At 40.9% G+C, this 27,405-nt stretch overlaps 1 protein-coding gene and 1 pseudogene across 2 annotated transcripts in view; one reads left to right on the top strand and one right to left on the bottom strand.

The window, feature by feature from the left end:
* The window catches only part of NABP2 (nucleic acid binding protein 2), a 34,060-nt gene extending 27,791 nt beyond the window's left edge, over positions 1–6,269 (bottom strand). The window contains exons 1-2 of one of the 2 annotated variants that reach the window (XM_063426384.1): positions 6,163–6,269; positions 5,105–5,163 (exon numbers count right to left, since the gene is read on the bottom strand). The gene's annotated coding sequence lies outside the window, so the exon portion shown is untranslated. The remainder of the gene's footprint in view (positions 1–5,104; positions 5,164–6,162) is intronic. The other variant, XM_063426392.1, reaches the window with a different exon arrangement.
* LOC134574906 (sentrin-specific protease 1-like) lies at positions 7–27,405 on the top strand (annotated as a pseudogene).

The raw sequence follows: 27,405 nt of genomic DNA on the forward strand, positions 1-27,405 counted from the left end.
TCAAGAATGGAAAAGGAAAAAGCAGAAAGAAAAAACGGCAAGGTAATATGTTGGAAAAAATATTACTAAATAGGGTTTTACAGTGGTTAGAACAAGCCACAGATTAAGAGTCAGTAAAAAGTTATTTAAAAAACATTTAAATTTACTCTAGAAAGTTTGAGGGTGTAATCAAGACCTTTCTTCAATGGAATACTTAATGTGATATGTTTCCCCTGCTGATTACAGAGAAACAATTTCTATCACTCTATATACTATGCTGTTAACTAGTACTAGGGTATTTAAAGTTAGGACAGATTGTACCAATCATTCCATTACACTGAAAGCCCAAATATCAACAAATAACATAAATAGAACTCATCAGTTGGAAAAGAAAAAAAGAAAAAAAAAACAACTTTTTTTTTTTGTCAATTTCGACCAAAATAAATCCAGGAAACACGAGGATACAAAAAATAAAAAGATAAAAAAAAGTAGAAGGCAGCCATCACATTATGCATGTCACCTGCTGGGCTCAATTATAGATAATCTGTGAGTAAGTCCAGGAGCATGAAACAAGTTAGAGGATGGCAATGTTTTTTGGTTTGTTTTTTTCAGATTCTTGTTTCCTGACGTTTTTAATGAATTTACAATAAAGATTCTTTACCTGGCTGGTGAATTTTTGTTGCACTCTTATGAGTGCAGCACCATTAAAGTGACTGTCACCTAAAACTTGCCTTCCTCCTATTGCTTCCTCTGTCCCAATCTTTTCTTATTTTACTAATTTCTGATCTATTTCTCTTTAACCCCTTAAGGACACATGACATGTGTGACACGTCATGATTCCCTTTTATTCCAGAAGTTTGGTCCTTAAGGGGTTAAAACATAAGACAAAGTCCCTACTTTGTCTTACGTATTATTCCAACACTTGACAAATGTGACAAAAACATCCATTTCCATTGACACAGAAAATTCTCCCGCAATGCTCATCTCTCATGTCGTTCCTCAATGGCTTTGAGAGACCCTCATGTGTCATTTCTACTGATAGTAGACTTGGGCTATTTGTCCATTCGACTAAAAGGCAAATGAATGAATACAAATAACAACAAAACGAAAACGAATTACTCATTTGACAAAATTTTGTTGGCACAATTCGTTCGTTCGAGTTACAAGGAGGGAGCTACCAGCTCGCGGCTCCCTCCTTGTGCCATTTAAAAATAGAAGCCCAATCCTAATTCCCTCATCCCCCACTCATCCTTTGGGGGATCAATATGACCCCCATATTAGTATAAGGGAGGTTAAATCCTTCCTCCTGCCCCTACCTGCCGGGCTGCACATAGAGGAATGTGGGAACTAATAAACTAAGGCTGGCAATGGGCTCCATAAATAATAAAACTAGGGGTGGACCTATTGTCCTACCTGCCACCAATCGCTAATAATACTCTCCCCCAATCCCTAGTCACAACTCCGCTCTAAGGACTAGGGGTCCGAAAGACCCACCCCATAAAAAATACCCTACCTACCCACCATACCCTAATAAAAAGAAACAAATAAAAAATCCACAAGATTGCATCGAACTATAAATATTGTTTGTTTGTTTTTTCAAAGAAAAAGTTTGCAATGAAAAAAAAGTTTGCAGGGCGGGGAAAGCCCTATAAAACAAATAGGATTCAATATTTTCTGAAAAATGTATTTAAGATCAAATTACAGTTATCTGCCTGTTTTACATTCTGTATTTTTGAATGTGATGCTGATATGCTTCTTGCACCATTTCAAAGATTAAATACATTGAGTGGTTTGACTTTACTAAGAATTTTAAGTAGATGTATCAATTTTTAAAGTGAAAGCAGGGGGAGCTGCATGCATGTACCTATTCGCACTCTCGCGTGGATATAGACATATACTGATCTCCTATTTTGTAACTATGCACACTAAAAATATTGTTTGCTAAAGTAAGAATTCAAAGTTAATTCAATGTAAATGTCAAATTTAAGGCCACTATGGGTGAACTCAACTCAAAGCTGGCTTAGAGATTTTTTTCCAGTTTGGCTGTTTTGACCTTAAATAGCAAAATTACTTTTGAATTCTGTTTAGTAAATAAACCCTCAAAGGACAACTGTCATAAAATGTTCACTTCTGATTTTTTAAAAAAAAGTTTATTATATCTAATGATACTCAATGACTTTTTAAAAATGATGTCCAATAATTTTTCTGAGACAAATTCACCTTTTTACAGCTGTCCAACCTAACTTGCCTTGTGCAGCAGATTCATATAAAACAATCACTGCAGCAGACAATTGGTCACCTAACAGTAGTGTGTGATATAAAGTTGGAGTTTCTCAACAAAAATAATTCAATATACATAATTTGAAAAACAATACTATTATGTTGACAGTCGTCCTTTACTTTGTTACCAGTATCCAGTACCACCAGGGCCTCCCCACAAATCTCAATGATAAAAATATCACTATAGTGTCAGGAAAACAAACTCGTTTTCCTGACACTATAGCATCCTTAAGAGCCCCCTACCCTCAGCGCTGAAGGGGTTAAAATCCCTTCAGTTACTTACCTTAATCCAGCGCTGGGCTCCCTCGGCACTGGTGACCTCTCCTCCCCCTCCGACGTCGGCTCCCGAGTGGAGCGGAATGTGCATGCGCGGCAAGAGCCACACGCGCATTCAAACAGTCCATAGGAAAGCAATTCTCAATGTTTTCTTATGGACGTTCTGCACGCTGAATGCGAATTTCACATCCAGCATTGCAGAAACGCCTCTAGCGGCTGTCAAGAAGACAGCCACTAGAGGTTGGATTAACCCTGCAAGGTAAACATAGCAGTTTCTCTGAAACTGCTATGTTTACATCTAAAGCGTTAAAACATGGGGGACCTGGCACCCAGACTACTTTGTTGAGCTGAAGTGGTCTGGGTGACTATAGTGTCCCTTTAAAGAGCAACGCACCATAGGCATAGAATATGTATAGAGAAAACACCAAAAGTACAGTCTCACTGGCTTATAACTGATTTGCAGAATAAGACCAGGATCTGTAACATCAAAGGAGGAATTTTGCCTTGTCCTTTGCTATCAGAGATTTGTCAAACATTTTTGTACAGCTTTTCAACTCTTTGTATTTATAAGCTAAGTGTTATTTTATTATAATTTATTCAGTTGCAATAAATGTTTTCTTTGTTTGAATTGTATTAGTAAAAGTGATTTTGTATTCACTGTATACATATGCTATGAATATATTATTGTAGCATACAGGGAGTGCAGAATTATTAGGCAAATGAGTATTTTGACCACATCATCCTCTTTATGCATGTTGTCTTACTCCAAGCTGTATAGGCTCGAAAGCCTACTACCAATTAAGCATATTAGGTGATGTGCATCTCTGTAATGAGAAGGGGTGTGGTCTAATGACATCAACACCCTGTATCAGGTGTGCATAATTATTAGGCAACTTCCTTTCCTTTGGTAAAATGGGTCAAAAGAAGGACTTGACAGGCTCAGAAAAGTCAAAAATAGTGAGATATCTTGCAGAGGGATGCAGCACTCTTAAAATTACAAAGCTTCTGAAGCATGATCATCGAACAATCAAGCGTTTCATTCAAAATAGCCAACAGGGTCGCAAGAAGCGTGTGGAGAAACCAAGGCGCAAAATAACTGCCCATGAACTGAGAAAAGTCAAGCGTGCAGCTGCCAAGATGCCACTTGCCACCAGTTTGGCCATATTTCAGAGCTGCAACATCACTGGAGTGCCCAAAAGCACAAGGTGTGCAATACTCAGAGACATGGCCAAGGTAAGAAAGGCTGAAAGACGACCACCACTGAACAAGACACACAAGCTGAAACGTCAAGACTGGGCCAAGAAATATCTCAAGACTGATTTTTCTAAGGTTTTATGGACTGATGAAATGAGAGTGAGTCTTGATGGGCCAGATGGATGGGCCCGTGGCTGGATTGGTAAAGGGCAGAGAGCTCCAGTCCGACTCAGACGCCAGCAAGGTGGAGGTGGAGTACTGGTTTGGGCTGGTATCATCAAAGATGAGCTTGTGGGGCCTTTTCGGGTTGAGGATGGAGTCAAGCTCAACTCCCAGTCCTACTGCCAGTTTCTGGAAGACACCTTCTTCAAGCAGTGGTACAGGAAGAAGTCTGCATCCTTCAAGAAAAACATGATTTTCATGCAGGACAATGCTCCATCACACGCGTCCAAGTACTCCACAGCGTGGCTGGCAAGAAAGGGTATAAAAGAAGAAAATCTAATGACATGGCCTCCTTGTTCACCTGATCTGAACCCCATTGAGAACCTGTGGTCCATCATCAAATGTGAGATTTACAAGGAGGGAAAACAGTACACCTCTCTGAACAGTGTCTGGGAGGCTGTGGTTGCTGCTGCACGCAATGTTGATGGTGAACAGATCAAAACACTGACAGAATCCATGGATGGCAGGCTTTTGAGTGTCCTTGCAAAGAAAGGTGGCTATATTGGTCACTGATTTGTTTTTGTTTTTGAATGTCAGAAATGTATATTTGTGAATGTTGAGATGTTATATTGGTTTCACTGGTAAAAATAAATAATTGAAATGGGTATATATTTGTTTTTTGTTAAGTTGCCTAATAATTATGCACAGTAATAGTCACCTGCACACACAGATATCCCCCTAAAATAGCTAAAACTAAAAAAAAAACTAAAAACTACTTCCAAAAATATTCAGCTTTGATATTAATGAGTTTTTTTGGGTTCATTGAGAACATGGTTGTTGTTCAATAATAAAATTAATCCTCAAAAATACAACTTGCCTAATAATTCTGCACTCCCTGTATGTCTGTCAAAGCATGTCTTTATTATCATGATTCTAAATATTATCTACATTGATAAGTGTAGGATAGTGCAGGCTTGGGTGGTGTACAATGTGTAATATTAGGAAGGAAAAAAAATGTCCCCTGTCTCAGTCTTACTTGCCACATACTTCAACCAGGATACTCATGGCACTTCTACACTTGGACGTATTGATGCAATAGAATATGCCTCTATCATCCATTCACTTAAGCTCCCCTGTCATTTTTGGGGGGGCAGTCGACAATGCCTGCATTTTTGTATGTTAGTAGCCTCCACTGTCTTCAATGTGGACTTACCATGTATGTAAGTGAACACAAGCACATGCTCAGTCAGGGTTATCCACTAAACTGGAACACTGTGGAGAATGCAAAGAAAAGCAAACTTTAGTCCAAAATAGTACAAAAGAATTAATAAATCTCTATTATTTTTACATCTCACTTTTTAAACCTAAATGTTGCGATTCTCCACAATTTTAAAGTTTACAGAAGTGGGAGATCATTGATTAACGTAAAGATTTTTGAGTAATGTTCCTGGTTGACAGTCTGGGGAAAACATGCAAAAAATGAGAAGACATTCACAAGCTTTATATTGTTTTTTTTTTTTTTGTATTTTCTATATGATGCATTTAAATAAAATTATTGATTAATTATTCGCGGCATATCCCTTTAACCTTTTTAAAACAAGTCATGTACATTCTACATGGAGACTATTTACAATATTTACATGATTCTGACATGGTAATAATAAAATACAAATCAACCATTATCATCATCATGACAATTCCTAGTCATGGAAACAAGTCAGACGGACATTTTATTTTTCCCAGTTAAAAATATTTAAATTAAATCCATACAGGCATTCACACCAGTTTTGAACTTCTAACGCTCTGCAATGTAAAATTAATTTCACTATATATATGTATATATATATATATATATATATATATATATATATATACACACACACACACACACCACATTTTATTTATTTTTTTATTATTATTTTTTAAATAAACAAAACTTTTATTTGCAGACTGACTGATAAATGTATTAATATATTAGAGTTAAGGTTTAAGAAACCAAAAGTGGGCAAGTTTTAATTAATATCCAAATACCCCTGTGCTGTATATTAAATATGTGTAGAGACTCTGCCATTATCAGCCCAGCAGTGGGAGCTGGCATTGATGCCCATTAGTTGGCAGGATGTACTCTCCCAGTGTCTCTACATGGGGCAATCATGCCCATGTCTGTATCCTGCAGCACATACCATGGTGAGCACAGGGGGGAGCATCCCAGGACACGTGGCTCCCGCATGTTTACATCACACTGAACTGATACACACAACCCCTAAATACCTTCCGTGTGGTATGTCCACTGCCCCGCTCGCGACAGCCTCCCCCGCTCGAGGTACCTCACATCCCCTCGCCCGGGTTCTCTCCCTGATCTGCACTTGCAGGAAGTCACTGACGAGCCATCCAATGGAAATACGGAATTCTGAGCCGCGCACCAATCAGCGACAAGGATCAGCTGCATGGACCAATCAGAACAGGCGCCCCGCGCAGGACTGAAGACTTTCTTAGCGTCAAAGGAGTGGGCGTGACAATCGCGCCCAGTGGGCGGGGCTCCTGTCAATGCAGTTCACTGCTAGCCTAGTGATGGTTAGTGTGGCAGTGCATGTAATGTGTATGGCAATGGAAGCATGCTGGGAAAAAAAATCAGCACAGCTTTTAAGTAAATAATTATGTGTGAACCATCTGTCAGTATTCCCAGAGAATGAAGTCTGAGGCTGCTGGGAAATGTCATTATATTTTAACCAGGTGTGGGAAGGGAGGCAGGGAGTTAGGGTTGGGCAAAAGGGCAAATGTAGAAGCTCATAATGTCTGTCTCCAGCATGCAGGGCGTGCTGATGAGTGATGTCATTTTTCAGAATTCACACTATGACTACCGAATGCAATTTGGGGATGCTGCTGTCATGTGTGCCAGGTGTGCAACCTCTGGAACAAACGTACAAATATTTGTGTGCAGCATTTCTTAGATAAAAAAAAATATGACTACCTCTAAAAACAGAAGATATATATATTTTTTTTAACACAGATTCCCATAATCACCTTTTTTGTTTCCGGTCTCTTTGTTTTTCAGACTGTACGTGAGGAAGAAAAATATATTTATAGGCAACTACTACAGGTAGTGACTGGGAAAACTTATCTGTCCACAACCTCTATCTTTCCTCCTCAAACGTAAGTTGCTATCATCTTTAGAACTTGCATATTTTGTAAACGTATGTTTATTGCATGTTTATTGAAACAGTATTGTTTTTTTTTGGCAGATCTCAGTGTTTGAGTTCAAGCAACAGTATTTCAGAATAACCTGTTGCTTCAAGCCTCAGTTCCCTGGAACCTTATAGCCTGGATTTAGAAACGTCGTACAAGCCCTCTCTAAGTTTTATACAGCCATCGACTCATGTTCTTGAACCATTGTTTAATAACACATCTGAAATTAAACTTAACAGTAAGGCTAGAATCCCTATTAATAAACAGCTCTGCAAGGAACAAAATCACACAAGTCCGTCACAATCTGAAGGTACGTAGTTTTGTTTTTGTTTTTTGGAACATGCAAAATTTTAAACATGCTTTGTTTTTTATATTTTTTCCTCTCCCCTTTTTCTTTGAAAGATGACCGTACACACACACGTTTTTTTTTACACTAAGTTACGTTCTGATGTTTCAAATTTTAAAATCAACTCGCATGACCATGTCATACTGATACCGGAGAAACTGACGGAAGCGAAGCACAGAGAGATGGACACAGGTTTCTTCAGGAAGGAAGAGATTCTTTATTGGATCACCGATCGGGACTCAGAGGGACTAGCGTCACCAAAATACCACAAGTTCTGAGTCCCGGACAATAGTGCAGGCTCCTTATATAGGCACATAACTCCTCCCATATTAAGCTCCACCCGCACATTCTCTTGACCAATCAATACAAATAAGAATTAACTTCCTGCTTGACCGCATGGCTTGTCCAGCACAATGGAGGAGGGGGAATACTACATCCTGTATTCTTGCACATGCTCCGTACACTACTGATCGTATCTTGCCTCGTGCAACCAACTGATCGATACGTCAGCATATGCACGTACACATGCCACGTGGTAATCTCGGCCTACTAAATTTATTTTTACCGAGATTCCACCACATTCCCCCCTTTGATGCCTCTTGATATTTCACAATTACTTGAGGCATCACTTAACCTTGGTTTGCATACACCGCAAGTTACCATGAACCAGACCAGACTTATCTTATGATGTGAATCTTTTAACACTCATCTTCCTGCATTGGTTCTCCCTGATCTAGAGCCTTATACTTATAAATCGCCATTATCTGTGCAGCAGCCTTCCTCTCTGCTATATTTTCTATCAGGCTTTGCACAGACCTAACTACTAAGGGTATAAGACACGGCAGGAGTAGACACAACATTAAAATCAGTAGGACTCCACCTACCACTGCCTTAAGCCCTCCAAACCACTCATACCAGCTACCAAACCAACTGCTTGGATTATACCCTTTCCATACCTGAGTAGGCACATGCGCTAGTTTAACCATATGGCTAGTAAGCTCAGCTATTGCTTGCCCTTCGTCATCTATTTGAAGACAGCAATTGCTCAGGTTAAACTTCCCACATACACCTCCCTCTACTGCCAAAAGGTAATCCAAGGCTAACCTATTTTGGTAGACTGCTGTCCTCATCCTGGTGTTATGCTTCGCTAGAAGATTGAGCGCTTGTGATGTCTCGTTGGTGATAATCTCAACCACCGCCTGTAATCTTATAATTCGGTTGAGCATATAAATAGGGGTTCTATAACCAAAGGTACCATCCTCAGCCCACGTGGCTGGCCCATAATAATCTATAATACGCTGGGGAGGCCATTCATCATCTTCCCAGGCGCCTATCTCTATGGGCCCCCTTTTCTTCCTATGATTCACATCATACACTTTAACACCTAAAGTCTCACCTGTTTCAATCGGTAACAAGAAGAAGGATGGTTTGAGCATACCCAACACACATGCCCCTTCCCAGTCCTGTGGCAACTCCGAATAGGCTTTCTTACCACAGATCCAGTACAAATTTGCTGGGGCTCTCCAGGTAGATGTGATGGATAAATCAAACCACACATCCTTTAAATTGGCGTATCTAGCAAACGGGTTAGATGGTTCTGAGACATTTGAAGCCGACCACCAAGTTGTATTCTTTGTATCATCATCATAAGCTTTTTGCCCTAGACAAGTTAATTCTCCTACAGAAGTGTTATACATTATTCCTTTCCTTGCTATGCAAACATAACCTATGATGGAGGTCTTTAATCTCCACTCAGATTTACCTCTAACACTCATATGATAATCGGCTTGTGTAGATATTAGTTGGTCAACTGCCTCAGAACCGGACATTACCTCCTTTGCTTCCCAAGGCCATTGGTCTCCCATGTTAGTACCTCCACACACATAGCAGTTGGTAACATTAAGACTACCGGCAATACTTTCGGCTAAATCAATAAACAGGTTTTTAGCATTATGGGGGATCTTATTATCTATACTCATCTCTTCATAAAAGGAATGGTATACTTGATGAGTTTGGGAGGATACCGTATCAGTCTCTATCCCTATAAACAATACTGTCCCAGGATCTAAACCCGTCCCGTATATTTGAAACCCAAATAAATTGCCATATTTGTCTAAGAACTTATCGGGGTTATTTATAAGTATATGGGTGGGATTACATTCCATAGACTTACAATATGGGCTAGTCGGCAACTTAGTCACTATCATGTCCTTGTCTACTGTCTGTCCCCAAGTCGCCCACCCCACACAAGACCAATATGGGCAAAAGTTATAATCTTTATTTGGGCATCTAGGACTCACATATTTATTTTTACTACTGGGACAAATATATTTATCATTAGACCCATACGTCCTCTCCCATCTAAGATCCCCACATACATTCCACGGCTTTCTACCACTCGATATCGCTTTACACGCATCAAATAGCAGAACACCCGAAGAATGTACGGATTCTAACACCGTCTTATTAATTAGGGTCCCCTGAGGATCTCCATTCCTGAGAGTCAACCAAATTGTACGAGGTTGATACTCCGGACTGAAGCACTTAGGTTCTCCTACTCCTAAATGGCACACACTATAGTCTATATTTAGGTATCTACATCTCGATACATCTCCTTTACACTCGTATTGTGAATGCCAAATTAGGGTTTGGGAAATATGGTTACCTGTTCTCGTAGTCTTAATGCATACCTCACAGCTAGGAGTGTCGGTACCTCTACCTTCCTGAATATAAAAACACACATAAATAAACACTATCAAAAACACATCTTTCGCCGTCATCCTCAGTCTTCGTCCGTGCGAAGGCACCTCAGCTTCCAGGATGTAAGGGCTGCAGGGAATGGAGTTCTGCTCGTCTTCACAGGAGTCCCTTCGAGACTTTCCCTGGCTTATATACTATGTGCTGGTGAGCGGACAGGCTTTATTATGGCCGTCTAAAAACACTCACTTCACCAAATCCCTGTAACAATAAAATTTGTAATCCACAATAGTTCCTCGTTACTCCGACTGAGTAGTGCGTTTTAACCGGATCTTGCAGGGATTCTCTGGATCTGCTGTAACTTGCCAAGAATCGACTGCTGCTGGTTTAACCCTGGAGTGATGTATCCACGGAGTCACTTCGGCTACTTTTATCGCTGTAGGGGTAGACAAAAGAACAACATAAGGACCTCTCCACTTGGGCCCTAACGGTACATTATTCCACTCTTTAATCCACACTTGATCTCCTGGATGATAACTATGAACAGGGGGATAAATATTCACAGGTAATCTATCTTGTACCCATTTCTGTACCTCCTCCATAGTCTTACCCAACTCTACAACCTGCTGCCGGGTAATTCCTTCTCCCAACTGACTCAAATCCCCCCTTAAGTTACCAAGTACGGGAGGTGGTCGCCCATACATGATTTCAAAAGGAGAGAGGCCCATCCTTCTGGTAGGGGTACTGCAGATTCGCAATAGAGCTATGGGTAAGAGAACGTTCCACTTAAGTTGGGTTTCCTGACACATTTTAGCCAACTGGTTCTTAATAGTTCTATTCATTCTCTCTACCTTACCAGAAATCTGGGGTCTATATGCTGTATGAAGCCTCCACTTTATACCAAGCATATGAGTCAGTTGTTGTAGGCACTGATGAACAAAAGCTGGACCATTGTCCGATCCTATAAAACAGGGTAGTCCATATCGGGGTATTATTTCTCGTAGCAGGAATCTCACAACTTCTCCTGCTTTCTCTGTACGAGTAGGACATGCTTCTACCCAGCCTGAATAGGTGCACACAATTACCAGCAGGTAACGATGTCCACCCGATTTAGGCATCACTGTAAAGTCAATTTGTAAATCGGACATGGGGAGTCCCCCCATAAACTGGACTCCTGGTGGCTTTACTGGTCCTTGTCTTGCATTATTTTTAGCACACGTTACACATCTTCGTACAATGGCCTGAGTCAAGTTGGACAATCTTGGTATGTAGAAATGTTTTCTGAGAGATTCTTCAGTACTGTCTCTCCCAGAATGTGTCCCGTTATGATAATTTTGGACAATTTCTACCGCTAGTGATGCTGGTATGACTATTCTTCCATCTTCTAGCTGATACCACTTGTTCTCCAAATACTTTCCTGGTTCAGTCTTTAACCACTCCTCTTCTTGAGCTGTATAAACTGGAGTCCATTGGGACAGTGGAGTTGGTATAAGAGCAGCTATATGCCCCACATACTCCTGTCTTCCTGATTCAGCAGCACGCTTAGCTGCACTATCTGCCATCCGATTTCCCTTAGTTACATCACCATCTCCTCTCAGATGCGCTCGACAATGTATGATACCGACTTCTTTCGGCTCCCACACTGCTTCCAATAGTTGTAGGATTTCAGCTGCGTATTTGATTTCTTTTCCTTCTGAATTCAGTAGTCCTCTTTCTTTATACAAAGCTCCGTGGGCATGAGTGGTTAAAAACGCATACTTAGAGTCCGTATAGATGTTCACTCTTAAACCTTCAGCCAATTGTAACGCTCGTGTCAGTGCTATCAATTCTGCCTTTTGTGCTGATGTTCCTTTCGCCAGTGGCCGAGCTTCTATCACCTTGTCTATTGTTGTTACTGCATATCCTGCATAGCGGATCCCTTCTTTCACATAACTACTGCCGTCGGTATAATATTGAACATCGGGGTTCTGGATGGGAAAATCACGAAGATCTGGTCTACTTGAGAATACTTCATCCATTACTTCCAAACAATCATGTTGACTTTCAGTAGGTTGTGGCAAAAAGGGTAGCTGGATTTAAGGTGTTTACAGTCTCTAAATGCACTCTGGGATTTTCACACAACATTGCTTGATACTTGGTCATACGGCTGTTACTAAACCAATGATTTCCTTTGTAATCCAACAACGTCTGTACTGCATGTGGGACTCGTACATAAAGTTCTTGACCCAGAGTGAGTTTATCGGCTTCAGCTACTAGCAGGGCGGCTGCAGCTACGGCTCTTAGACAAGGTGGAAGTCCGCTGGCCACTGCATCCAATTGCTTAGACATGTAGGCAACAGGTCTTTGCCATGATCCTAAGTACTGTGTCAATACTCCCACAGCCATTCTTCTTTGCTCGTGTACATATAAGTAGAATGGTCGTGTGTGATCAGGTAGACCTAATGCTGGGGCACTCATCAAAGCCTTCTTCACATCTTCAAATGCCGTTTGCTGTTCTTGGGTCCATAAGAAGGAGTCGTGCTCTGTACCTTTTATAGCTGCATACAGAGGTTTTGCCAGTATCGCGTAGCTGGGAATCCATATCCTACAGAAGCCTGCTGCCCCCAAGAATTCTCGCACTTGTCTTCTATTCTTGGGTATTGGTATTTGGCAGACAGCTTCTTTTCTCTCTGGCCCCATAATTCTTTGACCTTCAGAGATATGGAATCCCAGATATTTGACAGTTGGCAAACACAACTGAGCCTTCTTTCTAGACACCTTGTATCCTGCCTTCCAGAGAATGTGTAGTAGATCGTGCGTAGGGTAGGTGAATTTTTAAACCCTTGGGGCAGTCTTGTCCAAGTCATTTGGCGTTTTGAGCCCGTTACAGCGTTCTCCCATTGGAAAGCGAAGATACATTGACTTTCTGCGGCAATTCGGAGGCAAAAGAAGGCATCTTTGAGGTCTAAGACTGTAAAGTAAGTAGCCCCGCCCGGAATTAAAGCAAGCAGGTTATATGGATTGGGTACAACTGGATGTATACTAACAACCGCATCATTGACTGCTCTCAAGTCCTGCACAGGTCGATACTCATCTGTACCGGGCTTTTGAACAGGCAGCAATGGGGTGTTCCAGGGGGAAGTACAGAATTTTAGGATACCATACCGTATGAACTTATCCAGATAGGATTGGATGTTCTTCTTAGCCTTCTGCGGGATGTGGTATTGTCTTAGGCTCACTGGATAAACCCCAAGTTTTAGTTAAATTTTTATAGGTGGAATATTGCGGGCCAGTCCTGGTGGGTTGTTCTCTGCCCAAACTCCTGGTATGTTAAATAATGTCTCATCACTCCTAGGGTTTTGGCTAGTCAACGCTGTATAAAGTCGCCACTCTTCTTCCTTTGGTACGGATAATGTCATGATACCTGAAGGTCCATTAAACTTTAAGGATGTTGTTCCATTTGGTAGGAACGTAATCTGCGCTTGTAACTTAGATAGCATATCACGTCCCAGCAATTGGACTGGACATTCAGGCATATAAAGGAATTGATGTTTTACTACGTGGCCTCCCAATGTACAGAGTCGACTTTTAAGAACCGTTTTTTCAGCACTTCTTCCAGTTGCTCCTATCACAGTAATAGTCCTTCCAGATGGAGGAGCAACTAGATTAGTCACCACTGAATGTTCAGCACCAGTGTCGATCATGAACGCACTCCTTTTTCCCCCTATTGATACATCGACCATAGGCTCCGCTCGACCAAGGGGGATGGAGCCCGGTCGGTATCAATAGTCCTCCATGACCGTGTCAGCCAATCCTACAAAGTCCCTACCTTCTCTATCGCGGGACCTTTGCGCTGCTGGAATATACCTGTCTTCCCTAACACTTCCTCTGTTCCCATTACTCCCTCTATTACCATTACTCCCTACGGGGCCTCCTCTACCTCTCGCTCTGCCTCTAAAGTTTCCATAACCTGCCCTGGGTTGGTCTCTCTCGTACTGCTCTCTTTGTGGACATTCGTTCCTCCAATGCCCTTCTTCCTTGCAATACGCGCATTGATTCCTACTCAAAGGCTCCCTATTCCATCTACTATCGCCTCTATCTGGGCCCCGTCTATCTACGCCTGCGATCGCTACCGCTAGCATATCAGCCTTTCTACGCATCTTGCGCTCCTCCTCTTTCTTACTTTCTGTTTCCCTATTCATATAAACCTTATTCGCTACCTCCATTAGTTGGGTGATTGATATACCTGCAAACCCTTCTAACTTTTGTAGCTTGCGCTTAATATCTCCGTAAGCTTGGCTGACAAAGGCGGAGTTCACCATTCGGGAATTGTCTGCGTCTTCCGGATTAAAGGGGGTATACAAGCGGTATGCCTCCAATAATCGGTCATAAAAGACACTGGGCGCTTCATCACTTTTCTGAATCACCTCAACTGTCTTCGACATGTTAATGGCTTTCTTTCCTCCGGCTTTCATGCCAGCAATTATAGCGTCTCTATAGGCTCTGAGTTGAACCATATCAGCACCATTTACATTCCAATCGGGATCGGTGTTGGGATAATGTGTTGCGGCCCATGCTGATGGATTGGCTTGGTTTAAAGTACGGGCTTTATCCTCTAGTGCTTTAATGGCCGCTTGATTAATTCTTGTCCTTTCCTCATTGTTGAATAAAGTCATTAATAACTGCTGGCAATCAGCCCATGTCGGGTTATGTGTCTGTACTATTGAGGTGAACAGATCAGTCGTAGCTTGTGGTTTCTCAGTATACGAGGAATTGTGGGTCTTCCAATTTAAGAGATCGGTTGTCGTGAATGGGACATATACAAAGACTGGGTCAGCATGTGCCATTTGGCCTGCGGCATCGATATAGGTTGGCCCAGGATTCAGACGAAGAGGCATCTGATAGTGTTTTAATTGTTGGGCACCGGTCAACTGTCGGGTCTGTATGGGGCTACATGGAGGGGCGTCAGTCATAGGTTCCAGTCGGGGAGAAATAGGGTATGGGGATGTGGGAGCTTGGTTTTGGGAAAAGGTTGTAAATAAAACACTTCGAGCCGAGCTAGATGAAGCTTGACCGGAAGTCTGAAGTGGCGCCAAATCAGGATATTCGTTTTTAATGGGGGTTGGTTCTGATTCCGGAAGGGGAGATTTAGTACGAGGGGGGGTGGATCCTGTACTGGAGGAGGAAGCGGAAGTGGATGGGGGTAATGAGGGGAGGGTTGCAGGACTTCCTGCATTTGCGTCACTTCCTCTTAACGGAAAGTAAGGGGGCGGCAAAGGGATCTCGGACTCAGGGGGCGTGTCCAAAATGGGCCTAACACCAGTTCTAGTGGACAAACAAGTCCTAGCTACCATGAGGCGACACTGCTCCTCGTGGCATGTCTGGAGCCATTTTGGCGAGTCATTTACGGCCTGTCTCCAACAATCAATATAAGGAAACTGGCCGTAAAGTTCAGGCCTACCTGATACAGCCACGTGTAAGCGCTGTACCAGAGTTGGATCCAAACTGCCACGTGGCCGCAACCAAAGTAGGCCACTCCCTAGTACACAAAGTGACCAAACGTACAGGAGACATTTTAACCCCAAAATCACAAGTTTTGAATCCCTTTTTAAAATTCTTCACCATACAACCTAAGGGATCCGGAATCGTTGACTGCGACGCACCCATACTTAACAATGGAACGTCGTCGACAACGAATACTATACACGCGTACTATTCAACAGTCACACCCGTTTCCTCTGGCAACAGCACCACGTGGTACGGTTACCAAGTGAAACGTACACAATAACAATAAACACTCAGGGAATTCCCGTACACACACAGCTGTTACACCAGTCACTATATAATCAATATTATGCCCTTTGGCGAAACTATACAGTCACCCACGCTATAATTCTCTATATACGAATTACCCGTCTATAACACACCCCAGTAACATCGTCTTTTACAAATAGCGGTTACAGTACGGTTAGCATAGGTCAAAGCACAAGTTAAGGTCACAATACAATTATTAGTGGTTATGGTGTTAAACATGCAATGGACGACAATGATTAGTACTTATATACAGTGTCAGTAAATATACAGGGTTATGGTACCGTGCACTATAATACAGCAACACACTATTAACACTCTCGCTAGACGGCTGAGCTCGCGCTATCTAACAAGATATACACTTTACTAAACAATCTTTATCACATTTACAATTCCCAACTAAACTATTGGCCAGTACCTTGAATGGACTACCTAAAACTATATACACCCGTTTTGGTTAGCCACACTGCCCAATCACCACATATAGCGAGCTAGAGAACCGAATTTACACAGGCGCCTCTTAGTCGCACTATCAAAAGTCTAGTGGGTTCCAAATTTACACGCCTTCCCACTTAGCCCAGATAGGTTGAGAGCTAGCGAACCGAATTTACACAGGCGCCGCTTAGTCTCCCAGTCCCTCCGACCTAGCGAACGTAATATACACCCTAGAATGCTAGTCTAGACAAGACACCGGTGTCCGGCTAGGGATATTTACACAGGACCCCGCCTGACTAACCAAATCAAACGGTCTGACTAAAGAGCGTTCGATCGAGCGGTGCGCCTTCGCTCCTTCCCTCCGACAGAGGGGGCAGATACACAGATTCAAACCCCTTTGGGCCTACCGCACAATCGGTATACCCCTAGTGGGTTCTGCCGTCTAAAACAGCAGTTGTCTTACCTCCTCGTTCCTGAACCTGAGTTCACACTCATCGACGGGGACACCCCAGCACTTCTCACGTAGAGGCCGATGATCTCCTGGACAACAGACCAGTGGCGCCGAGACGAAGGGAGGTCCACGCAGAAGTTCAGGGGTGCAGCCGTAGAGAACGTGAGCAAAGATAGACCGTCTCACGCCTCTGCCTCTCAGCTACCGTTGAACGATGAGCTTCCCGGCCAATGCACCAAATGATACCGGAGAAACTGACGGAAGCGAAGCACAGAGAGATGGACACAGGTTTCTTCAGGAAGGAAGAGATTCTTTATTGGATCACCGATCGGGACTCAGAGGGACTAGCGTCACCAAAATACCAATAAGTTCTGAGTCCCGGACAATAGTGCAGGCTCCTTATATAGGCACATAACTCCTCCCATATTAAGCTCCACCCGCACATTCTCTTGAACAATCAATACAAATAAGAATTAACTTCCTGCTTGACCGCATGGCTTGTCCAGCACAATGGAGGAGGGGGAATACTACATCCTGTATTCTTGCACATGCTCCGTACACTACTGATCGTATCTTGCCTCGTGCAACCAACTGATCGATACGTCAGCATATGCACGTACACATGCCACGTGGTAATCTCGGCCTACTAAATTTATTTTTACCGAGATTCCACCACAATACAGTTATTCAGACTTGTACATTCTTTATTTTTTACAAAGTCTGAAACAAGCTGGTTTGTACACTTTTCAGGTTCAAGTTCAGATTTAGTCCCTGAAGATGCTGTACCCAAAGAACAAAAATCTACTAGGTGAGTTTTCAGTACTTATTCTGACGTTGGTATATTTTAAGTGCAAGAGAAAGTTGACACTTTAGCTCTTAATACAAACTAATGCCCAGCAATATAGACATTGTCTAGTAAATGCTTATCTTAATGGTACAGGAAAATCTATGTTCAGATGCTTTAAGGAAACATGGGATACTAAAACTAACCCATGTTAAGTAGATAGTGTTTTAAAATATGCAAATATGTAAAGTTTTTGCAAACACACAATTTGCAGAGTTTAGTCACATTACCCATTTCCTCCATTTATGTATTTTAACCTCTTAAGGACACATGACATGTGTGACATGTCATGATTCCCTTTTATTCCAGAAATTTGGTCCTTAAGGGGTTAATGAAAACCTGGAGCTATACAAGTGGCCATTGCAGCAGGTTTTCAAAGCTCTTTATACATGGCAGCTAGAGAATGCAGGGGCTTCTATGGCTCAGAATTGCTTTACTAATGACTTATTTTAGTGCAGCTGTAAATTTAATATTTATTTTAATGATGTTTTTGCATTCTAATCTACATAGCGATTGCGGGGCCATTCGGTTCAAGAATTTGTAGACTTGCACCTAAGGGTGCCTCTTGAAAAGGAAATACCTGTGACTTTGCTTCCAAAAAAAGAAATACAGGAAGAGGAGAATGAATTTCCTGAATTAACAGAGGTACGTTTATTAAACAAGATACCTATTTAATTTGCAGTGTGCACTAAACACACTAATGTGGCGAAAATATACCAGCTACTGTATTTAATAAGCTATAAGACATGGTTAGTAGTCTGCCTTTTACAGTGCCTCTAAGCACCAAAACCTCTACTTCGACAACTTTTGACTGAAAATGTAAATTTGCATTTCTGAGAAATGGCAATATTTACAGTTTGTCAAAAACATGCCTCTGACTGTCAAGTCCACTAGAGGCACTTCCTCCTTCAGATCCTTGAATGTTCGATAATGTTTAGTGTTATCACACACCGCATGATGCTGAATGCAGCTAATCCTTTTTATAGAAAAACATTGCTCTGTCTGTATGTGTCCTCTGCTTTGAAGATGTATTCCTAACAGTTTAGTGTCCCTTACCCTCCCTCCCCCACTCCATCCTTAAAAGGATTACAATCCTTTGAACACTTACCTGATTCCAGCGCTGATTTACCTCTGCGCCTGCCTTTGGGGTTTTGCTTGACGCTGCATTTCCACATGCAAAGCGAGAGGACGTTCTCATTGTGATGCTGCTATATGGTAATCTTGAAAGGAATTATTTTGTTTTCTTCTTTAGATTACAGGCCCCCTTTAAAATGTATCTATCTCAATCTCACTTTATACATCCAGTGCAGAATAAAACTCTCACTGCAGCCCAATCCTACTTGAATTAGTCACTGTACTCTAGGTTGTAAAGCAATCTTCAAAGTTATCTCACGTTTATTGGTGGTATCGGTCATTTTGAAATATATGTTTTTTATTGTAACCTTTTTTTTTTTTATTCTTTATTTTTCATCGACAGAGGTTACATGTACAGAACATATGTGAAAATAAACATATTTGATATCATTATAAGCATGATAAAAAGTAACACTTGCAGCACCTTTTAACGCTTCAATTTACCCTGATTTATGTCTGAGTGCTCCTGACTAATGCGCCCTGCTAGGGTCATTCCTCCTGTCCGTGTTATTTACACAATCAAGTTACCTCTTGTCAACATTTTTGTCCTTTCTAAGAGATTAACAGCGCTTCTTATATTCTGATCAAGTGAAATGAGACGCTACATCAACATAGATGTGTTTCCCACTGGTTATGTCCCTGTTTGATTACTTATGATCTGTGTCATGCGATATTTGTCGTAGAGACTTTGAGATTCCGCGTCTCTTTCCTCATTCTCTTTCTTATACCAGTACTCAGTTGGTTCCACCCCCTGAAATTGTTTAACCTTGAGGAGAAGAACAGTAATAGAAAGTGAGATAGAGAAAGATAAGAGAGGTGGTGGTGGTGGTACAAAAGGCTGCTGGGGAATTGTGCTCTGTTATTCTGTCTTGTGAGGATGGGTGGTGGTGGTGGGGGGGGGGAATCGATGTCCCTCAGCACAGGGGGCTATCCTCCCATGGTGCCCATATTTTCTGAAATGTTTTTTGGGTCCCCTTAAGTCTTGCTGTGAGGTCGTCCATTAGGTGGACTTCCCGTATTCTGTTAAGGACCCCCGCTATTGACGGTGTGGTAGGTTTAAGACAATCGAAGGCGATCGCTTTCCTAGCTGCGAGGGTTATTTTGTGTATATGTTTCTGTTTGTTTCTAGTCCACCTGTCTGTGGTCCTACTCAGGAGGTATATCCACGGGTCCAGGGGAGGGGCCCTGGCTAGTACCTGAGTTACCAAGTCTCTAACCTTTTCCCACAATTGTGCTATCTGTGGGCATGGCCACCACATGTGGACATACATTCCCTTCATACTGCACCCTCTCCAGTACACATCTGTTGGTGTCTGTTTCATGTGGTATATCTTGACCGCAGTTGTGTACCACCCTAGCATTGATTTAACAGCTTGTTCCTGTAATGTAACGCATATAGAGACTGTGTGGTTGGCCTCCCATATCTCCTGCCACTCTATTCCCTCCAGTTCCTCGCCTAGATCCCTCTCCCACTGTTCTGAACAGATGTGTGTGTGTGTAGGCATATTCAATGTAACCATTTTTTAAAGCTGTTTTATCCATAACCACTTATTTTGTTTATTAGGAAATGGATCGAGAAATAAAACGTGCATTTTTTGGTGGCAGCCAAGATCAAATTTTAACCCCTTCAGGACCGGACTGTTTTTGCGATGTTTGTACGTTAAGGACCAAAGCTATTTTAACACTTTTGTGGTGTTTGTGTTTAGCTGTAATTTTCCGCTCTCTCATTTACTGTTACGATACAAATGATATATTGATTTTTTCAGGACAAAAAGGGCTTTCTTTACATACTATTATTTTTATCATGTCATATAATTTAATTTTAAAAAAAATAATAAAATATGGTGAAAAAACAAAACCAAAAAACATGTTTTTTGACTTCTACTTAAAAAAATATTTTACTGATCTACAAAATCGAATAAAACAAACTGCTAAATAGATTAAAAATGTTGTCCTTAGTTTAAAAACACCCAATGTTAACGTGTTTTTTTGCTTTTATTTGCAAGTTATAGGGCTATAAGTACAAGTAGGAAATTGCTGTTTCAAAATGTACATTTTTCAAATGTATCAATAGTGACATTGTAACACTGTTATGTCATAAATCTCCAAAAAACACCCCACATGTATATATTTTTCTTAAAATAGATAACCCAGGGTATTCATCTAAGAATATTTTGATACTTTCTATGCAGCCATTTTACCACAAACCTTTGCCAAACTTTGCATAGGTAGTTTATATTTTTTAATTTTTTTCACATACATTGCAATTCAGGTATAAATTCACAGATTCTGTTAGGTGTCACTGCCAAACAACACCCCAATATGTGTTCAGCATCATCTCTCGAGTACAGGAACAGGGGGTACAGGGGGTACCAATGTATAGGTGTGTCGGGTTGTTGGGGGGCTAAAAGGCCACATTTGGCAGGTGCGCATATCAGTTTCCCAGCTTGGAATTTTGACATGTAGTCAACCTGCATGCATGTCCTATTTGGGACATTTATGAAGCCGGCCAATGTATTTTACCCCCATCAAACCATATATTTTTGAAAAGTAGACACCCTAGGGTATTTCACATGGTGGTATTTTTACACTTTCCATGCACTAATTCTACCACCAGGCTTAGTCAAACATTGAGTTAGTAAATTGTTTTCTGTTTTTTTCCACACACATTGTACTTTAGGCATGAATTAACAGATCCTGTTATGTGTCACTGCCAAACAACACCCCAATATGTATTCAGTAACATCTCCCGAGTACAGGGATACCCCCCATGTATAGGTGTTTTGGGTTGTTTGGGGGCTAAAAGGCCACATTTTGCAGGTGCGCATATCAGTTTCCCAGCTTGGAATTTTGACATGTAGTCAACCTGCATGCATGTCCTATTTGGGACATTTTTGAAGCCGGACAATGTATTTTACACCCATCAAACCATATATTTTTGAAAAGTAGACACCCTAGGGTATTTCATATGGTGGAATTTTTACACTTTCCTTGCACTAATTCTACCACCAGGCTTTGTCAAACATTGAGGTAGTAAAAGTTTTTCAGTTTTTTTCACACACCTTGTACTTTAGGCATGAATTATCAGATCCTGTTATGTGTCACTGCCAAACAACACCCCAATATGTGTTCAGCAAGATCTCCTGAATACAGTGATACCACCCATGCATAGGCTTGTCGGGTTCTTTGGGGGCTAAAAGGCCACGTTTGGCAGGTGCGCTTATCAGTTTCCCAACTTGGAATTTTGACATGTAATCAACCTGCGCCCATGTCCCAATTTGAGCCAATGTATTTTACCCCCATCAAACCATATATTTTTGAAAAGTAGACAACCCAGGGTATTTTAACCCCTTAAGGACACATGACATGTCTGACATGTCATTATTCCCTTTTATTCCAGAAGTTTGGTCCTTAAGGGGTTAAATGGTGGTATTTTAACACTTTTCATGCACTGAATTCTACCACCAGCCTTTGTCAAACTTTTGGATAGTAATCTTTTTTTGTTTCTTTGTCACACACATTGTACTTTAGGCATGAATTAACAGATCCTGTTATGTGTCACTGCCAAACACTGCCCAATATGTTCAGCAACATCTCTCGAGTACAGTGATACCCCCCATGTATAGGGTTGCCGGGTTGTTTGGGGGCCAAAAGGCAACAATCAGAACTTGTAGATGTCAGTTTTTCAACTTGATATATAGATATGCTTGATCTATCTTCAGTTTGACATATTTTTGTACCCCCCAGTTAATGTTACCATCATGACAATATGTATAGTATATATTTTTATAAAGTAGACATCAGGTTATAGGTTATAGAGGATGGGGTGTTTTGACTTCTTTCCCCCAACCATTTTGCCCCCAAAGAATGTGTAGTGGTATTTTTTTTTTATTCTGGTTTTTATGCACACGTCATCTGGTTTTGGCCAGCTGGTTATGTGTTACTGCCAGAAAACTTGTTAGGCCAAATGTGCAGGTAGCAAATGTACATTTAGCAGCAATCTTTAAACTGACTCCTGCAAATAGAATCTAACTGGAGATTTTGGGGGAAGGAAACTGACTAACAAAAAAATGGCTGCTTTCCAAAGAAACAGAAAATAAAATAAAAATTCAGGAACACTTCTTACAACTGTTCTGTGTGGTACAGCTTGAAACATGTTCCTACACAGAGTCCTGGTTTCGGAGGGCAATCAGGACAGTGAAAAGGGGTGTCTGTCCTTTTCCCGTTTTTAAAACAGACCCGGCCACTTTTCTGGGGTTTTTTTTTTTCTAGCAGTTGGCGGTAACTTAAAAATAAAATGTCTGGACTCAGCTTGCACCGTTTTTGGAACTTGTCCATCTCCATAAATTGTTAAAGAAATTATTTTCAACTGAAATTGGAGAAAGGTGGTTTTCCCTGGATTATTTTTTTTAAAAAGTAAAAATGAGTTGTGGGTTGCTATTTGCATCAGATAGATAGCCACCTTTTTATACCATGCTTTGGTTTTTCGTAAAATAAGATATGGCTGCATCAGCTGATCAGCCAAATCAACATGTACTTATTATACGCCCTGATGCAAACCGGTTTGGACTCTACTCTGCCCCGGACAGAGACGTCTGACATGCGTTCGTCATGGATGGTGGTGAGCATGTTGACATCCTTCCTGTCCCTAAATTCTAGTGCAAGCACTTCAGCTTTGCGAAGTGCTTTACATTCGCCTTTTTTTAATTTTGCATCTATGAGAGATCGTGGAAAGTCTTTGGAATTTTTGCTGGCAGTGCCGCAGGCCAGTGTCTGTAAAGCATAAAGTGTTTTAAACAGACGAACACTACTATAAAAATTATCCACATAAAGGTGGTAACCTTTATTAAACAAGGGGTTTAGTAGGTCCCATACAAGTTTGCCACTTGTCCCCAGGGAGTCAGGACAGCCAGGAGGGTCCAGTTGCCCATCTTTCCCCTCATATACACGAAAGGCAAATGTGTATCCACTTTCGCTCTCACACAGTTTGTACAGTTTTATGCCATACCTAGAGCGCTTTGAGGGGATGTATTGTCTGAACCCTAATCTCCCTTTGTATTTCATTAGAGATTCATCTATGGATAAATTTTGTTGAGGGGTATAAACATCCGAAAATTTGTCCTGAAAATGGTCTAGCAGTGGGCGTATTTTATGAAGCCTATCGTATTGGGGGTGATCTCTAGGGTGACAGAGGGTATTGTCACTGAAATGTAAAAATCTCAGCAGTAACTCGTATCTGGCTCTAGGCATGGTTTGGGAGAATACTGGACTAGACATTATATGGTTGGTGCTCCAGTATGAGCGAATCGATGGCTTTTTTATAATCCCCATGAGCATTGTAAGAGTCCAGAATTTTTTAAGCTCTGGGACATCTGTGGGATGCCAGTCATGCTCCCTGGCTGTATAGCTACCTGGATTGTTATCAATAAATTGGGTAGCATACAAGTTAGTCTGGGAAGCAATCTCCTCCCAGATGGTATCCCGTTAAAATAGTTCTACATACTGCATTGGGGAGAAGCCATCCACATTAACATTAATGCCTGCATTGGCACTAAAAGGGGGGACGTTGGGCTCGGCTAACTGTGGAGGGACCCAGTCCTCCTCCAAATTTGGCATAGCAGAGGAAGCACAGCTTCTTTCTTCAGCCGGCTCACACACAGATGACATGTCGTCTTGACTAGACATGTCAGAAAACTGACCTGGGTCAAAATCTGACGCAGTGTCAGTGGCGTCAGTGTCTGACGCCAAGAAGGCATATGCCTCCTGCAAGTTATACATACGCTGCATGTTTTACACACGACTAAAACAAATTACAAACACACACATTTTTTTTTATTTTTTTTTTTTACTAAAACAGACTAAACAGCAATCCCTAAACTAACTCCTGTCACAAAAATCTAATGGAGATTTGGGGGAAGGAAACTGACTGACTAAGACAGACCAAGACAGACCAAGACAGACCAAGACACAGATTTTTAAAACAAATTTAACCCTTTAAGGGCAAAAAATACAGACAGTACAAATGCACTGCTGTAACAGATCTGGCAGGGAAGGGGTTAAAATTGATTTTTAATTCACTTTAGATACTCTGGAACACTTCTGCTGCAACAAACTATCACGATCTCTGTCTCTCTCGCCTCACAAAACGCTACAGAGGAGAGAGGGGCAGAGATTACTGTCAAAGTGAGTGTTTGTAACACCCACTTTGACAGCAGCCAATTGTGAGCGATCGCGGATCGCTCACACGCCGCAATTGGCGGTTACTATCTGCCTGGGATGTCTGGCAGATAGTTACAGCATTATACTGGCTGGAGCGATCTTTGATAGCTTCCTGCAGCCCGTTTTTTGCTATGATGGTTCAGGACCGTCAGCGGTCCAAACGCATGTTTTACCGCTGACGGTCCTGAACCGTCAGCGGTCCTGAAGGGGTTAAATGAAGCCTTTCGTTTAGCAATTACCCGTAAGGACATTATGACACTGAATAATCTGAACTAGCTAAATGATGAGGTATGTATTTTAACTGTGTAGTAGTGTGTTTTGTGTGTGTTTTTTTGGGGGGGGAGGGGGGGGGTCAAACTAAAATCCTAAGCTTAAATTTTTCTAGTTTAAACAGATCTTTATATTGCTTTAAATCTTTCAATTTGTTTAAGTATTATAAAGTACAATCTGTCACTTTTCACTCTATACATGCAGATTATACATTTTATATGAATCTTTTGGTGGAAAGAAGCAAGAAAAAGTGTTTGCCCACGGTCCATGCATTCAACACATTCTTTTATCCCAAGTTGAAAAATGGCTATCAAGCTGTTAAAAGATGGACAAAAAAGGTGGATATATTCTCAATGAACATTATATTGGTTCCAGTTCACCTTGGAGTTCATTGGTGTTTAGCAGTAAGTAAAGAGATGCACCCATTTAAATGAAAAGTATATTGAGTTCTAGTTGTTAAACTGTTCTATATTGATTCAGTATATCACTTTTTCTAATTGTTTGTCTAATCTATAGGAGGAAATCAAACATTTTTGTTTTTGATTTTATTTTTCGCTCCCCTTTCAGGTGATAGATTTTAGGAAAAACTCCATCACATATTATGACTCCATGGGTGGTTTAAATAATGAAGCTTGCAGAATATTATTGTAAGTACTCCTGATTTATAAACATTTGTTTATTTTAACCAAGTACTTATTACATTCACTTTGTTTTTAATAAAAGTTTTTTATAGAACATTGCAATTATTAATGATTCCAGAAATCGATTTGTAGAAATCTTCCATCTTGCCAGTTTTCAGTTGCTACTTCAAATTCTGTAATCTCCTATAGTGAAATTCTGGCCTTCTGCTTGGTTATTGGATTTATTTACTAAACTCTGAATTGTAGTGAGTTGAAGGCAAAATGTAGTCAACAATAGATAATTAAGAAAACTTCTCCCACTCTGTTATAGTCAACAAATTTGCAATGCATGTTTTCATCCCTTGCAGTTTGGAGATTAGTCTACAAACCCTTAAGTATTATATAAGTGTGTGTGTGTGTGTGTGTGTGTGTGTGTATGTATGTGTAGTTGTTCAAGCAAGTTTATCATTTTTTTTTCCTCCATACAGACATTACCTAAAACAAGAAAGCCTAGATAAAAAGGGAGTATGTTTTGACACAAATGATTGGTCTCTGTCCTGCAAGAACAATCAAGTATGCTTTTGTGACATTTATACCTGTGTCTTTGTTATGCTTACTTAAATGTAATGCTTAAATATTATTTTTTAGGAAATCCCACAACAAATGAATGGGAGTGACTGTGGAATGTTTGCCTGCAAGTATGCAGACTACATTACCAAAGATAAGCCAATCACATTTACCCAGGTCATTTCAAAGCATTGCTTGCTGTTATCCCCTTTTTGTTATAGGTGCTGTGTGTGTTTTATTTTTTTTTTTTTTTGTTCACTCTGCTTTTTCTTAATAGATATTAAAGTAATGTCTCTGTATAGTCCATTCTATTTATCTCTCTTCATCCAACCTCTTGGTCTTTGGGAAATTATGCAGCAAAACAAATATGAAAATACTTCAATACAGTCTAACAGATTTTCAGTTTTCTATGTTTATCCCCACTCCAATAATGCTATTTTATTTAAATGTTTTGTGTGTTATTGACTTCACCAAATGTCACTAGTCATTCAAGGGTCTTTACTTACTTATAGCTTTCCCTTACTTGTTTCGCCATCTTTCTCCTAGCATCCATCTTCAGTTCCTGTCAATTCCCTTAAGACAATGTCCCATCCTAGAATGTAATGCTTTTTTCCACATCATTGGCACTAAAAAGCAGATATAATACTGGGTTCAGTTAGATATTCTGTATCCAAGCAGTGTTTCAGAGGACCCCTGTTGACAAAGACATTATTCTTAACAAGTTTATAATTGCTAAGATAATCAGATTCCCCCCCCTTCACCCCCCCCCCTTTTCTTTTTGATTGCAGCGTCACATGCCATACTTCAGAAAGAAAATGGTTTGGGAAATTCTTCATCAGAAATTGCTTTGAAATTTCTCTGGAATTAAGAGAATTCAAAAAGTAACCGGTGACAAGTGTATCACAGTTCACTGAGCAGAACATGGACCAAGGAACATCAGCATTTTTTTTTTTAT

Source organism: Pelobates fuscus, chromosome 1, assembly GCF_036172605.1.
Source record: "Pelobates fuscus isolate aPelFus1 chromosome 1, aPelFus1.pri, whole genome shotgun sequence".
Taxonomy (NCBI): Eukaryota; Metazoa; Chordata; class Amphibia; order Anura; family Pelobatidae; genus Pelobates; species Pelobates fuscus.